The sequence below is a fragment of the Loxodonta africana genome, chromosome 6 (genome assembly GCF_030014295.1).
Source record: "Loxodonta africana isolate mLoxAfr1 chromosome 6, mLoxAfr1.hap2, whole genome shotgun sequence".
Taxonomy (NCBI): domain Eukaryota; kingdom Metazoa; phylum Chordata; class Mammalia; order Proboscidea; family Elephantidae; genus Loxodonta; species Loxodonta africana.
Window position 1 is genome coordinate 118,660,286 of NC_087347.1, and position 14,766 is coordinate 118,675,051.

Genomic DNA, 14,766 nt, shown 5'->3' on the forward strand with positions numbered 1-14,766 from the left:
TCATTCTGTTGTAAATGTGGTCACTTTGAGTCAGAGTTAACCCAATGGCAACTAAAAACAGCAACAACAATCCAGGGAGGAAGACTAGAAAAGAGGCTCAGAATAAAGAATATACAAGTGTTGTTTATATAACAATGAGCAGATTGGTGAGAGAAATGTGTTTTTCCATGAACCAGGGCTTTTAGTAAAGCAGTACTGTTGTAAGGTGCCAAGTGGCATTTTGGCAATTACATGTCTATTTCTTTTTCCTTCATGGCTGGTGATCTGCAGTCCTACTGGGGTTATGGAAGATGCTGGGGTCTGAAGCTTACCCAAACTCAACAACTGAACTTTTTGTGTCTCTGGTCTCACTGAGGCTGGGTGGCCTGGGGAAAGTTATAATCAGGGAAAGTCTGTCCTTAGCTAAGGACTTAGTAAGAAGTTGAAACAGTGACATTTCTTAGTTAAATTCTCTCCGTTCCCCAAGTTCTCAGAACACTCACCAGGTGCACATCCATTTCCATCTCTAGGAAGCCTGTGATCGATGGAGTACATGTGACACAAAGTCTGATCCAGGCTGTGGCAGTGGGAGGAGGCTGCTTCTCAGGTACCCCCAGGACTCCTTGCCCTCACTACAACAGAGACTGGATCTTTCAGAAAATCATGTCTGTTAAGTAAGAACCCTAGGTTTCTGTTAGAATCAGTTACCATCTAATCTCAGAAGACACATTCCTGCCTTTGTTTCCTTTTTCTCAAGCCTTAATCATTTCTCAGCTTGATCACTGTAATAGTTTTACACTACTTTCTGCCTCTGTCCTCACTGTGTTCCTAAGCATCTGAGTAATCTTTCTAAAGTATAAAGATGATTATTTCTTTCCTCATCTGCCCTTCAGCCATACCTTCCTTGAATTTCTGCCTCCTAATCCTCTTTTAATCCTCTACCAGTTGGTATCAACTCAATAGCAATGGGTTTTGTTTTTGTTTTTTTAATCCTTAACTATGGAGCCCTGGTGCAGCAGTGGTTAAGAGCTCAGCTGCTAAGCAAAATGTTGGCAGTTCGGATCCACCAACTCTTCCTTAGAAACCCTATGGAGGCAGTTTTACTCTGTTCTATAGGGTCACTATGAATCAGAATCAATTCCATAGCAACAGGTTTGGTTTGGGTTTAATCCTCAACTTGGTAGCCTGATGGCATAGTAGTTAAGGCACTTGTCTGCTAACTGAAAGGTCAGCGGTATGAACACACCAGCCTCTTTGCGGGAGAAAGATGTGGCAGTCAGCTTCTGTAAAGATTTACAGCCTTGGGAACCCAACAGGGCAGTTCTGCTCTGTTCTATGAGTTGGAATTGATATCATGACAAGGAGTTTGGTTTACTTTAATCCTCAACTCTTCTTATTCCCCACTACTCACTATCTTGGACTCAAACATATCAACAATCATGTAGATGGTGCAAGACCCGTCAACATTTCGTTCTGTTATATATGGAGTTGCCATGAGTAGAAGTCAACTTATGGCAACTGTTTTAGTTTTCTAGTGCTGCTGTAACAGAAATAACACAAGAGGATGGCTTTAACAAAGAAATTTATTCTCTCACAGTCTAGGAGGCTAGAAGTCCAAATTCAGGGTGCCAGATCAAGGGGAAGACTTTCTCTTTCTGTTGGCTCTGGGGAAAGGTCCTTGTGCCCTATTTGAGGAGCTTCTCAGCACAGGGACCCCAGGTCTAAAAGGACGTGCTATTCTCCTGGCTCTTGTTTCTTGGTGGTATGAGGTTCGTATGTCTCCCTGCTCTACTCTTTCTCTTATATTTCAGAAGAGATTGACTTAAGATACAACCTGTTCTTATAGATTGAGTCCCACCTCATTAAAGTAACTGCCTCTGATCCTGCCTTATTAACATCATAGAGGTAAGATTTACAACACATAGGAACTTTACATCAGATAACAAAATAGTGGACAATCACACAGTGCTGGAATCATGGCCTAGCCAATTTGACACAAATTTGGGGGCCAAAGGGTAGAATGTCATGGGTTGAAATGTGTCGCTCAAAAATAGAGGAATCAGGGAGGGGAGAACTGGCAGAGGAGCAGATGGTTTGTATACAGTATTTTTACACAAATAAAGTGTGCCTTCTACACTTTTTTACCAGCCATAACTTCCCCCACAAGACATTTTCATAAGTGCTGCTATGCTGTTTCTTTTCCACATTTTGCTGTAAAAAATTAGCATAGTGAGCTTATAAAAATACCTTGCAGGGGGAGGGCACAGCTGGCAAACAAACTTAGAAGGCGTGTGTTATTTGCATAAAAATATAGTAATTGTACCTGGATCAGTCATACCTCTGCCGTGATGCTCCTGATCATGTGCTCAGCCACAGAAGCCTGGCTCCAAGTCGGCCACAGAGTTCTGGGTTTCATCTGGCTTTATGTTCCCCCCTTGCCGTGGAGTCGATTCCAACTCATAGCGACTCTATAGGACAGAGTGGAACTGCCCCGTGTGGTTTCCAAGGAGCGCCTGGTGGATTTGAACTGCCAGCCTTTTGGTTAGCAGTCGTAGCTCTTAACTACTACTCCACCAGGGTTTCCACTGGCTTTATATATATATATATATATATATTTTTTTTTTTTTTTTTTTTTCTACTTGAGACTCTAGTTCCATGAACATCTTGCCTTTCTTTAGTCTTCTCTCATGGGTCTGGAACGTCAACTTTTGGACACTCAAAACAAAGAATAACCAATTTTACTCTCATTTCTGAACAATGATAATAACTTTCCACACTTCTAAGGACACTTGGTCATTCCAAATCTCTTTATACTCCCATATGGATGGAGCTTTATTTAGAATCAAGATAAGAACATGATTTCTCACTTAAGAGTGATTCCTCTGTGAATTCCAGGTGATTTTCTGATGCTGCCCTTTCAAACAGGGGGAAATATGAAACATGCAAGTCAACTTGACTGATCTGAGCTGCATGAGTGTCTGCTACCTCATGCCCACAGAAAAGGGCATACAGAGGCTGGAGCAGTTGGCATTCAGCAGGATATATTAGTTTGGCTCTGCTCCATCTATTGCAATTGTTCATCTTAGCCTCCATCTTTCACCAAGATAGAATCGCCTTGCAATTCCTATAATCTTTCTTTGCCTTCTCATTAATGTCTAGACTTGCCAATCCTTTGTCAGGTGTGAAATCCCCTAGCATCTTTGCAGGCCATCTCTTAATTGGCATTTCTGAAGGCAAGGGTGAGGTTTAGAAGGCTTTTCTTTCTTATGGACAGGTATGAGTGGGCTGGCAGGCTAGGTCCTTTCCACTGAAGGTAGGTTTTTGTTGATTGTAGGCTGGGTCCTTTCCCTGGAGCTATAAATGTACATTGGGTGGTAGTATAAGTGAGAGTGGACAGTTCTCTCCCGTCCAAATAAAAGGTGATTACTTGAGCTCCTCTGTGAACCCCTCCTCAAGGGTGGCTGGCGTACATAGGATAAGAGATATCTACAGCTAGGAACGAGATCAATTCCTCCTTGTGTACTGATGGTTATCTATAGTAAATATCTTTTTTTTTTTTTTTTTTGCCTGTTTGTATTCTCCTTCTACTAGTAATGACAAATTTGAGAATTCTTTGGGGGAGTCACCTGCCTCCCTTACACTCTCCAAGAGTATGTCCATGGCATTAAACCCCATCCTCCCTCATTAACAGCAGAAGGAGCCTTGCAATTGCTGGAAGCCAGGCTAGGGAAGGCAGGAGATACTAACATTGTTAACAACGGCCATCATTCAAATAGTCAGCTAGATTATGGGTTAAAAACATTGTCTTTGGTTATGAATAATTTAAGCCATATACTAGAACATTGAGGTAGATTTTTGGACCAAGCCATCGCAATGCAATATTTTGTGAGTTTGCCTCCATGTGCAAAAAAGAAAAAAAAAATGGCTGCTGTTCTCTTCAAAAGGCTAGGTAGCCATGTAAGGCAAAGGCTATTTTCTTACTAAATTCAGCTCAGTTTCCTGTCTCTGGCCTCTCCTGTGGCAAGCTTAACATAACTTTTGCATAAATCTTCATTTCTCTTAATGGAAATTGAATGTAGACCTTGGAGATCCCTGGCCAAATCAGGCATCATCTGTTTACACCGTTCTTCTGAATGGAACCCTTGGACTTGAGCTGCTTGCCTCCATAATGAGTTGCAGGTGCTGGGAGAAATTGGCATGGCTCCCCTTAATTACTTGCCACGTGGCTAGTCTGATGAGAGGGACATCAGTGCCAGAGAGATGTTTGAAGCAGCCAGCAGCTGGCAGTTTTGTCACCTACTAACCAAGGCAGATTCTTGGACTAAGAGTTTGGGAGAGAAAACGGAAGAAAGTTCCTCTCTTTTTTAATAAATATTTTTAAGAGCATTAGTTGGAGTCTAGTTTAATTTTACGAATAAAAGGAGAATTAGAACAATATAATTCAAAGGTGTAAGTGTTGGTATGAGAGAGTTCTAGGGTAGAATTCTAGCTTGATTGCACTAGCTATGTGCCCTTGAGCAAGCTATTAAAAGTTTTGAGTTTCAGTTTTCTCACTAATAAAACAGTGATAAAAACAGCTAACCTGACGGGGTTGTTAGAATTTGTACTAATATGAGTACACACCTAGGAGAGTATTGGCCAGTAGTTCTCAAAGTGTGTATCAGCATCACCTGGGAGCTTGTTAGAAATGCACATTTTTGGCTTATGGATTGAATTCTGTCCCCCTCAAAATACATATTGGAACCTACCCCCTACACATGTGGATGTAACCCCGTTTGGGAAAGGGGTTTTCTTCATTAAATTAATGAAGCCACATCAGTGGAGGGTGTGTCCTGAAACTAAGCACATTTGAGCTATAAAAAGAGCAGATTAGACACAGAAGTGAGCACAAATGGGCGAAGACAGATGTGTGAAAATTACCAAAGAATCAAGGAACAGAAGCTGAAAGAGACAAGGATCTAACCCCCAGGGCCAACAGAAAGAGAGCCTTCCCGTATAGCTGGTTCTCTCAATTTAGACTTCCGGTCTAAAACTCTGTTTGTCAAAGCCGCCCACTTGTGGTATTTCTGTTATAGCAGCACTAGGTAACTAAGACACTCCCCTACCACCACGGCTGAATTGGAAATTTCAGGGGTGGTTCAGCAATCAGGTTTAACAAACTCCACAGGTGATTCTGAGGCAGCTAAAGTTTGGGAACTACCTATGTAAGCTTTCAGTAAATGATTTCTAAAATGAGTAAAAAGGAGCCAAGATCTAAAATGTTAAGTAAAAACAAAAGTCAGAAATCAAGGTCTGGCTCCCCGAAGGAGTCAGAAAAGTTGACCAAAGGGAAAAAAAAAAAAACAACAAGGAAAATCCATCCCAAATGGAGCACTGTGGAGCTCCAAAAAGCACATAGCTGGGTGTCCTTGACAGTGCAGTCTTGTGAACCCCACCTGGGATCACAGGTCAACCTGTGAACACCTTGTCCCCTTGTCTGCTCCTCAGGCGAAGCTGTGACAGGTACTTTCCTCTGGTATCTGATTGTTGTCGGGTCTATCAAGTCTGTAGCAGTGATTTTGTATTTTTAATCCGTTTATATCTGAACTTTAGATTTGAAGCATTTGAAATTTGAACATAAACTTTATAGTAAATTATCTAAAATAATTCAAATATTTTATCCTGATAGAATTATGAAATCCTCACTGCTTAAGGAGAGTGGTTTCTGTGTAATAATCACGAGTAGTACCTACAGCTCTATTTTTTATCTTTTGATGAAGATTCTGAATATATTCAACCTATATTAAAGAAATGGTGACATGATCAACCTTTTCAAAATTAAAATCAATACCTAAATTTTCTATAACCATTTACAGAGTCCACCCAGAGGTGCCTTGAAAAAGAGGTCTGGTGATCTACTTCTGAAAAATTGGCCATTGGAAATTCTACGGAGCACAGTTCTAACCCTGACATACACGGGGTCTCTATGAGGCAGTCGACTTGATGGCAACTGGCTTGTTATCAGACTTGTAAACAAAGTCTATTACTATACCTTGGCTTCCTTAGAGAGGGAGTCTAGATATGCCCCATAAACTTTAGTTCCATATTCTGTATTGCTTTGCACATAGTAGGTACTCCACTGTTGTTAATTGAATGAACGGTGAGAGGAACTAAGTCTATTGTTGCATAACACCCAAACACAACCTATGTGTATCAACTTTTTTTTAAAATAACAGAGTTTCTTCTTTCAGAAATATTGCTTAAAGCTGCTGAAGAACTAAATGAGGTTTCTGAATTGAGGTTGAACAGGAAGTCTGGAAAAAGTTACTTCCATCTTTCTCTATCAGCAAGCAAGATCCCGTGGGCTGTTGCACGCTTCAGGCTAGTCGATGCTCTGATTACATGATTTGGGGAAGCTGGTAACTGTGTTTGTGGGCATAGGCGAGGGAGGCTAGAGAGGCCCCCCAGTGCTGAGAGATTCCTCCGGGGGCAGGACCTAATTTTGGAGAGTAGCTTTGCCTCATACCCCGTCTCAGAGCCGTGACAGATGTGTGTTATTTAAACTCTGGAAATGAGAGGAGAAAGTATCTAAAATGAGCATGATGAAATGGACCCTTATTCAATTAGGAAGACGAAGCCCAGTTTTGAGAGGCAGAATGTCATTACAGGATTGGATCACTTCCAGGAGGCTGTGGATGGTTCCCCAGCTCACTGCAGAGGAAATTCTCACAGACTGAGCCTGGGCAGATGGTGTTCGTCTTCCTCCTCCTCCTCCCAACCGCTGTGGACCCTGGGCTCACAAGACACAGCACTCCACAGTCTCAGCTGATGCCATAAAGCCAGTGGTCTCAACTTTGTGCATATCCTCAAAACACCGAAGAATATGAACTCACACTCCTTTTTGATCTGCCTGAGTTGGCCACAGATTGAGTGACTAAATGTGAAGATATACTGCAATCTACTAAAAAAAAAAGTTGTCATAGAGTCAGTTGTGATTCATGGCGCCCCCATGTGTGTCAGAGTAGAACTGCGCCTCATAGGATTCTCAATGGCTGTGACCTTTTGGAAACAGATCACCAGGACTTTACCCCTGGGTGGGCTTGAACCCCTTTTGTTTAGCAGTTGAGCATGTTAGCCATTTGCACCACTCAGGGACTGCTAGACCAATGATAAGTCCTCTCTAAAACCACATCCGGCCTCACGTAAAGTCCATGCGGCAGTCACAAACTCCAGGTGATACAGAGTAAAAGCAGAAGGCCATAATCTTAGGGTGGAGGTACTTCAGCTGAAATCCGTATATTACTTTTATAATAGTTCCACTGGGCAACTGGCTGGTTAAAAGACATTTCAAACTCAGATGCTTTGCAATAAAAAGAAAAATCATTCCAGATTTTAGAAGTATGACAATTGTAAGTACAGGGCTGCAGCATAGAGCACAGGGGTGTACGTATATAACCCTTGGCGGTGCCATTCACGTGGATTTTGATGTGTTCTACAATGTACAACTCATACAAAGGTAAGTGGTAGTTGTGTACGAACCCTTTTGGAAAAAAATATAGACATCCTTTGAACAGATGATTTTTCTTCTTAATTTAACTATTCACAATTTGTGATTTTATTGTAGACAAATTTTACTACAAACTAGATAAATCCTGCAAACATGGCTTGACAGAATTCCTCTGCTCTCAAACTTTTAAATACCTGAGTCCTCACTTCAGTCACCATCTCTGTCCCATCATCTCCTTAGATAGTCCAACTGGGAAAGCCACCTGTGGATGCTCTGTCCAGGCTCAACACCTTAGTCCTCTAGTGCTGCTATAACAGAAATACCACAAGCGAATGGCTTAACAAAGAGAGGTTTATTGTCTCACAGTCTAGTAGGCTACAAGTCCAGATTCAGCATGTCAGCCCCAGGGGAAGGCTTTCTCTCCTGTTGGCTCCAGAGGAAGGTCCTTGTGATGCATCAGTCTTCCCTTGGTCTGGGAGCATCTCAGCGCAGGAACCTCAGGTCCAAAGGATGTGCTCTGCTCCTGGTACTGCTTCCTTGGTGGTTTGAGGTCCCCATATCTCTCTGCTTTCTTCTCTCTTTTATATCTCAAAAGAGATTGGCTTAAGACACTACATAATTGTATAGACCTCATCAGTATAATTGCTGCTAATCCATCTTATTACATCATAGTGATATGGTTTACAACACGTAGGGAAATCACATCGGAAGGTAAAATGGTAGACAATCACACAATTATAGCAGGGAATCATGACCTAGCCAAGTTGACAGGTATTTTGGGGGGACACAACTCAATCCATAACAACACCCATGATCTTAACTCTTTCCTTCTTCTACACAAAACTTTTCAGCTTTAAGTCACATTTTCAAGTCATATTCCTTCTCCTCTTGATAACACAAAAGCTGGTTCATATTACAATATGAAAGACAAGAATGTGCTGAATAAATCCAGGGAACACACAAAGTGGCCTCCTCCAGATTAATACACTTTCTCCTATCCTCAGGTTGTAGGCCTTTGCAGAAGCAATCTGTCATAACTTTTGTCTTCCGACCTTCTATCCACATTTTGGGTCCTCCATTTCTTACCCTTGGAGTTATTCTCATCCACCTTCTTCAAGATCTTACCTCCTGTTCACTCAGTCCATGTCTCCAATTTTAAATCATTACCACTACATAACTTTTTTGGATCACAGGGTGAATGAGGGTGGAGGGTAGTGAAGGAAAACTCAACCAGGACCCTTGGTGGTGGCCTTTGGAACCAGAGAGAAAGGGAGAAGCAGAGGTGAAGCTGGGGTCCTCCAAGGCCTCAGGGAAGATTGGGGGGAGGGTGGTGCTCCAAATTGCATGATGAATTTTCATGACAGTGAGGTGTAGAGTACCACTTTATGACTTTGATTGCCAAGTGTAACTTTTCCTTCAGATGTGTGTGCACATACTGAACGCACATAAACACTCATTCCCCAAGGAAAGACATTAATTCTTTGTCTAAACCCCTAAACAGGAAAATAAGTCAATTGCTAAGTGCCCTATAATTTGCAAAGCCACCTCTTTTTCAATGGAGTTAGATTTTTATATTATTAAGAAAAGAAAGAGCAGTCCCTATCCTATCTGTTTTCTCCAGAAAGCAGAGCCTACAGAAGTGAGTATAGAGGTTATAGACCTCTTATTTTATTAGAGAGTTCAGTACAAGGGGTGGGAGTGAAGGATTCAGGAGTGCAACAGGGCAGGGGTGTCAGCATTTTCTGAAATGCCTTAGTTAGGTGACAATTGTTAAGTACAAGCGATCCTCAATTCCACAGGTTTGTTGGAGAAGCTGGGTCATAGGATCATCCACCAGTGTGAGAAAGGAAGAATTTATTTACTGGTTTCTGTATCCCACTGGTCAAAGTTTACTCCACAGGGACTTAATTTCCCTTCACCTTTGGACTGTGTATGTGGGAATACTAGGCAGGATTTTCTAATGGCTTTAATGAGGAAACATGGGGTGGGTGGCAAGAGAGGCACTGTGTGGACAAGAGGCTGCGCCTGCGCGAAGTAGCGGAACCCATGTATGAGTGGGGCCAAAGTCTTTCTTCCTTTCCCTCACTTCTCAAATTCTATATCCTTGGGAATGAGAGAAATTAATCCATTACTAAGCCATATGCTGTCTATTTTCCTTCTTTTTTTATTTTATAGGAGAAGCACATAATATTTACACACAATACACACACGCATACATGCACACACCCCACATAAAGACTCTAAATAGTACCAAATGGGTTATATGAAAAGTAATTATCTGCTAGCCAAGTTCTATTCCTAGAAGAAACCATTTTTAATTATTAAAGAAAAATGACTTTATTGCTTTCTAAAGAATGAAAACGTGTTGTCATTGTTTAAAATTCAAGCAGTAATGAAAAGTATAAAAATGAAAACAGAAAGCAAATACTCCGAATAATAACACCCGGAAATAATTATCTTTGACATTATGTGAATAGTTTTATAGACATTCCTTCAAATATAAATGTGGAGGTAGGTAAATACACAGATGCATATGTGATAGATATATAGATATAATTTTACTAAAATGAGATAATGTTTATAGTTTTTATTAAAATTATTGTAGTTTTTTCAACTGTTATGAAACAGAAATGCAACTGAAAGAATAATGGAGATTCAGATAAGCATTTTCTTATAATTAAGACATGTAATTTCTCTTAAACTATGTAATATACCTGTGCAATGAAAAACCAAGAATGAGAAAAACAGTGAGAATTTGGGGCATTTATATTTTTTTAGACACCACATTTAAATTTTATTTTACTTTATACTAAACAACTCCCTAGTATGAAAGATAGGAGATTTAACACTCTCACTTCTTCCCTCTTTTAGTCATTCTCTTTCCAGTTAGGGTTGTTACATTATTTTTACACTTTCAAGGTTTATAACATCGTCTATTCAGTAACCATAATTCCCACAATTATATCATCTAACTTGTAAATTAAACTGAATCCAGAGCTTATAACCAGTCATTTCAATTCCTTCTTTACTCCTGAGTTCTTACTTTTATTTCTCCATGAGTTGGCTGGTTAAATTTCCTGAGTTCTTGCATGCTTAAGAACATCTCTGTTGTCTTTATGCTCAAAGAACAACTTGGTTTTGTATATTCTTAGACTACTCTTTCTTTCTCTCAGATCTCTGTAGACACTGCTCCATGGCCTTCTGTATTGACCACCCAACCAACTCTTTGACTAAGACTTCTTGAATCATCTTTTGATCAACTGGATTTGTTTCTGAAATATTTTTGTTCTTTATAAGAAGGGATTTTTGGTCATTGTATTGTTTGAGCTTTTTTTGTTTGAGAATACAGCCTGTTATCTTTAAAACTGAGCAACATTGGTGATTACTATTCCTTCAAAACTCAATGCCTTTGCGCTGATTCATTTTCCTGTTACAATCACTATACAATGTTTATATATTTTCAGATGCTTTATAACGTGACGTCTTTAATTCTATTCCCACAATAACCCTGCATGCCCAATACTGCTATCCCCATTTCATTGATCTAGAAGTTGAGGTTCCAGGAGGTCAGTAATTTCGTCAGTGTTACACAGACTGGTAGTAAAGGCACAATGTGTGCCAAGGTCCTTCTGCTCCAGTATATCCCCTCTTTATTCCCTGCCACCTTGCCTTCTAAATGCGAAGAGTTTGAGGACGGGAAGTGGGTGAGGCATAGGGCAGCATATGGATGGAAAAGATGATTTCACTTTCTGAAGTCTATTACCAGGTATGTCAAAAAATAGAATTTCCAAGAATCCTGAAGTCATTAAAAAAAAAAAAAAAGTGCTGGTGAAATTAGAGAACATTTCATAGCTCTATGCCCTACTGGAAGATTTTTTTTTTCAGGTTGACAGTTTCTTGGAATTCTAGTCACTGGTAGTAATGTACTTTGCTCTATCCTGTTACAATAAAAAATGTGTTCTGTTTAGGAAAATTAAAGGCATTGCATTAAGATCCATACTCTTATGTCAGCTCCATTATCTTGAGTCATATTTAATGGCAACCTAATATCTGTAGTCATGAACTACATATATCAGGAATATTTTAAATGCCAACCTCAGAGGGATTGTTTTTTGGCATTTAAAATACTCCTTAAGTCCAAGCAATTCAAGTGATTCCACACACAACAAGATCTGGAACCTTAAGTCAGATGGCAAAGCAATGAGCATCTATGAGCAGAGTTCAGAACAGCTAGAACAATGGCCATGCTTACATGTATACGATCTGATAAAAATGAATGGGTCACGTGTCACAAATGAAATACATAACCCTGATAGATTGGGGCCTTTTCATTCCGTCTCAGGAAAAAGTAGAGATGTTAGATTATTTGAAGTATAAAAGTCAAAAGGATTTCTTTCACATGGGAAGCTAAAGCATGGATTGTAATTTTCTGTTCCCATTCAGAAAGGCTTCCCAGTCCTCAAGAGGAGGATGAGAGCAGTCTGACAGTGACGAATACTCTGCGTCTCCCACCACGACCGCCCACAACACTAACCTGCTCTCTTACTTCTTGGCACTTCATCGTTTAGTGACATTCAGTCCTTAACTGATTAATGTATTACTTATCATCATCCACCACTAGGTTTTTTAGCTCTGAAAATATAGCCCCTCCAACTAGTATATTTCTTGGCACATAATAGGTATTCAATAAATATTTGTTACTGTTTTATTGTAAGTCTTATCTTCTGAGCCAGGTTGTAAACTACCAATGGCCAGAGTTCACAGTTTATACTCTGAACGGTCCGTTGGAGCCAATAATGCTGAGCAGACAGCACGATCTCAATGATGATTTGTTATATTGAGTTGGATTGAACTGTATGGAATCTTGGCTTCTGGCTTTGTGATTCCATAGTACTTTGTACATGCCTCCTTTATAGACCTGATTCAACTCTACTTTTACTTTTTATTCCTACCTCTGGCTGCCTTTCAACATTTTGCACTCTCTGAGGGAAGTACTTATATCTCATTCTTCTTTGAATTATTCTATACATCGTAAATGATGAATAAGGAAAGGGAACCAACATTCTATTAACTGTCTGCTATGCCAGGCATGTGGCTATGCTCTACGCTTTATGAATGTTAATTTAATTAATCCTCACAAACCTTGGGGAGTCAATAATTTAACCTTCCTTTTATACTTGACATGGAGCCCTGGTGGAACAGTGGTTAAGAGCTCAGCTGCTGATCTAAAGGTCAGCAGTTTGAATCCACCATCCACTCCTTGGAAACATTATGGGGCAGTTCTATTCTGTCTTATAGGGTCACTATGAGTCGGGATGGACTCTACAGGAATTTTTTTTTGTTTGTTGGTTGGTTTTGATTTTATAGTTAACAACACTAAAGCTCAGAGATTGTTTTCTCTAGATAAGGTATCTGGTAGGGGCCACAACAGACATGGGTACCCAGATCTTTCTGACTCCAAAGCCCTTGCTGTTTCCTCTACTTTGCTGCCTCACTTGCGCATTCCTGAATGAGCTAACAAAAAGGAACAGCCAAGCTAAGTCCCAAGCAGACTTCTTCTGCGCAGCCCACAAATAAGTTTGAATACTTAGGGTATTCTTACAAAGGGATAATATTCATTTCAAATTCATTTGTGTAAGCAATACCTCCTACTCCTATTTATCAAGGCTGCTTTATTCAAGCATATTCTTCAAACACTAGAATACTTAGATATAGCAGGATTCTACACCAGTAATCACATATGATTTTTTCTCTTTCTTAGTGATGTATGTGCCAGAAAATTCAACTTGGAGTCTGTCTTAGGTACCTAGTACTGGTGTAACAAAAATACCACAAGTGGGTGGTTTGAAAGAACAAGAATTTATTGTGTCAATTTTGAGAGCTGGCAGTCCATTCAGGACATCAACTCTAGAAAAGATTCTTGCCTCTTTAAGCTTCTGTAGCCCTGGGTGTTTTTTTTTTTTTTTTGCATCCCATAGACTGTAGACACCTCAGATGGTGTCCTCCCCCATATATGTGATTTTCTGTATTTGTTTTCCCTTTTAGAAGACACCATTGATAAGGGATTAGATAGTTTAAACTTCCCCTACTCCAGTATGACCTTATTAAAAAAATTAATACACCAAAAAACCTATTTCCAGCAGAGTCACATTCATGGGTACAGGAACTAGGACTTCAGTGTACCTTTTTGGGGACATAATTCCATCCAAAACAGAGTCACTGAAATAGCCTACCCATTTCATAGTCTAGAAGATTAAGTGTGGACAACTTGGAATAATATAGACATTTTACTCCCTGCCTGGAAGTTTGCTAAGCTGCTAAAACATGAAGGCCCCTCTAGAGCCCACTGTATGCTGTGTGATGAGAGAGCTGTTCGGAGAACCTGGAGAACCTGATATAGATGTATATATACCTCCTGGTTCAGGGACAGAAATGAACGTACCTCCAGAGATCTGCCTAGGGAATTCTGAAGGGTAAAGGTTTGTTGGAAGAGTCCCTGTTGACAGTAAAGAGAGAAATTAGTAGTAGTGACAAGCCTATACCTCTACAGCTTGACAAGGCACCCAGTAAACCAAACCAGTTGCCATGATGTCAACTCTAACTCACAGAGACCCCATGTGTGCAGGGTAGAACTGTGCTCCTTAGGGTTTTCAGTGACTGATTTCTCAGAAGTAGATCACCAGGCCTTTCTTCCAAGGAGCCTCTGGGTAGACTCAAATCTCCTACCTTTCGCTTAGCAGCCAAACACATAAACCGTTTGTACCACCCTAGGATGCATGAGATTGTTGTACAAAATGAATGTTTAAAAAACAAACTGGCTGAAGCCACCTTAAAGAATTTCTGCACAAGGAGGCTTCTTGCCAAGCAGTGGCAGAATTTTGCACTTTTGCTGAGGCTGAAATTAATTTCCTTTACCACTTGATTTTATTTAGAAACTCTCTTTATTGACTGGCTTCTTCATTTTCCCCCAAAATAACTAGACAATTCTATAGCCATCCTCCTGATAGGAATCACAAAGGGCACAGTAGTATAGTTTCAGATGTCCTTCAGTTTGAAGCAGGATATTCATCTAGCAGTTGAGGAAGAGGGACCAACCCACATGGAGAAGGGCAAGTAGTGTTGGGTCCTGGATCTTGGTGATCCTCAGGTCAGGAGGCTGGAATTACTGTAGAATGGTAGAGCTGAGACTCTGATAAAGTTACATGAGGCGACATATGGTGGTAAAGACTTACCTTTTTCTTCCCCCTCCTTTTTGCCAAGCCTGATTCCAATATTCTATTTTTAGGATATTCCTTTCTAGT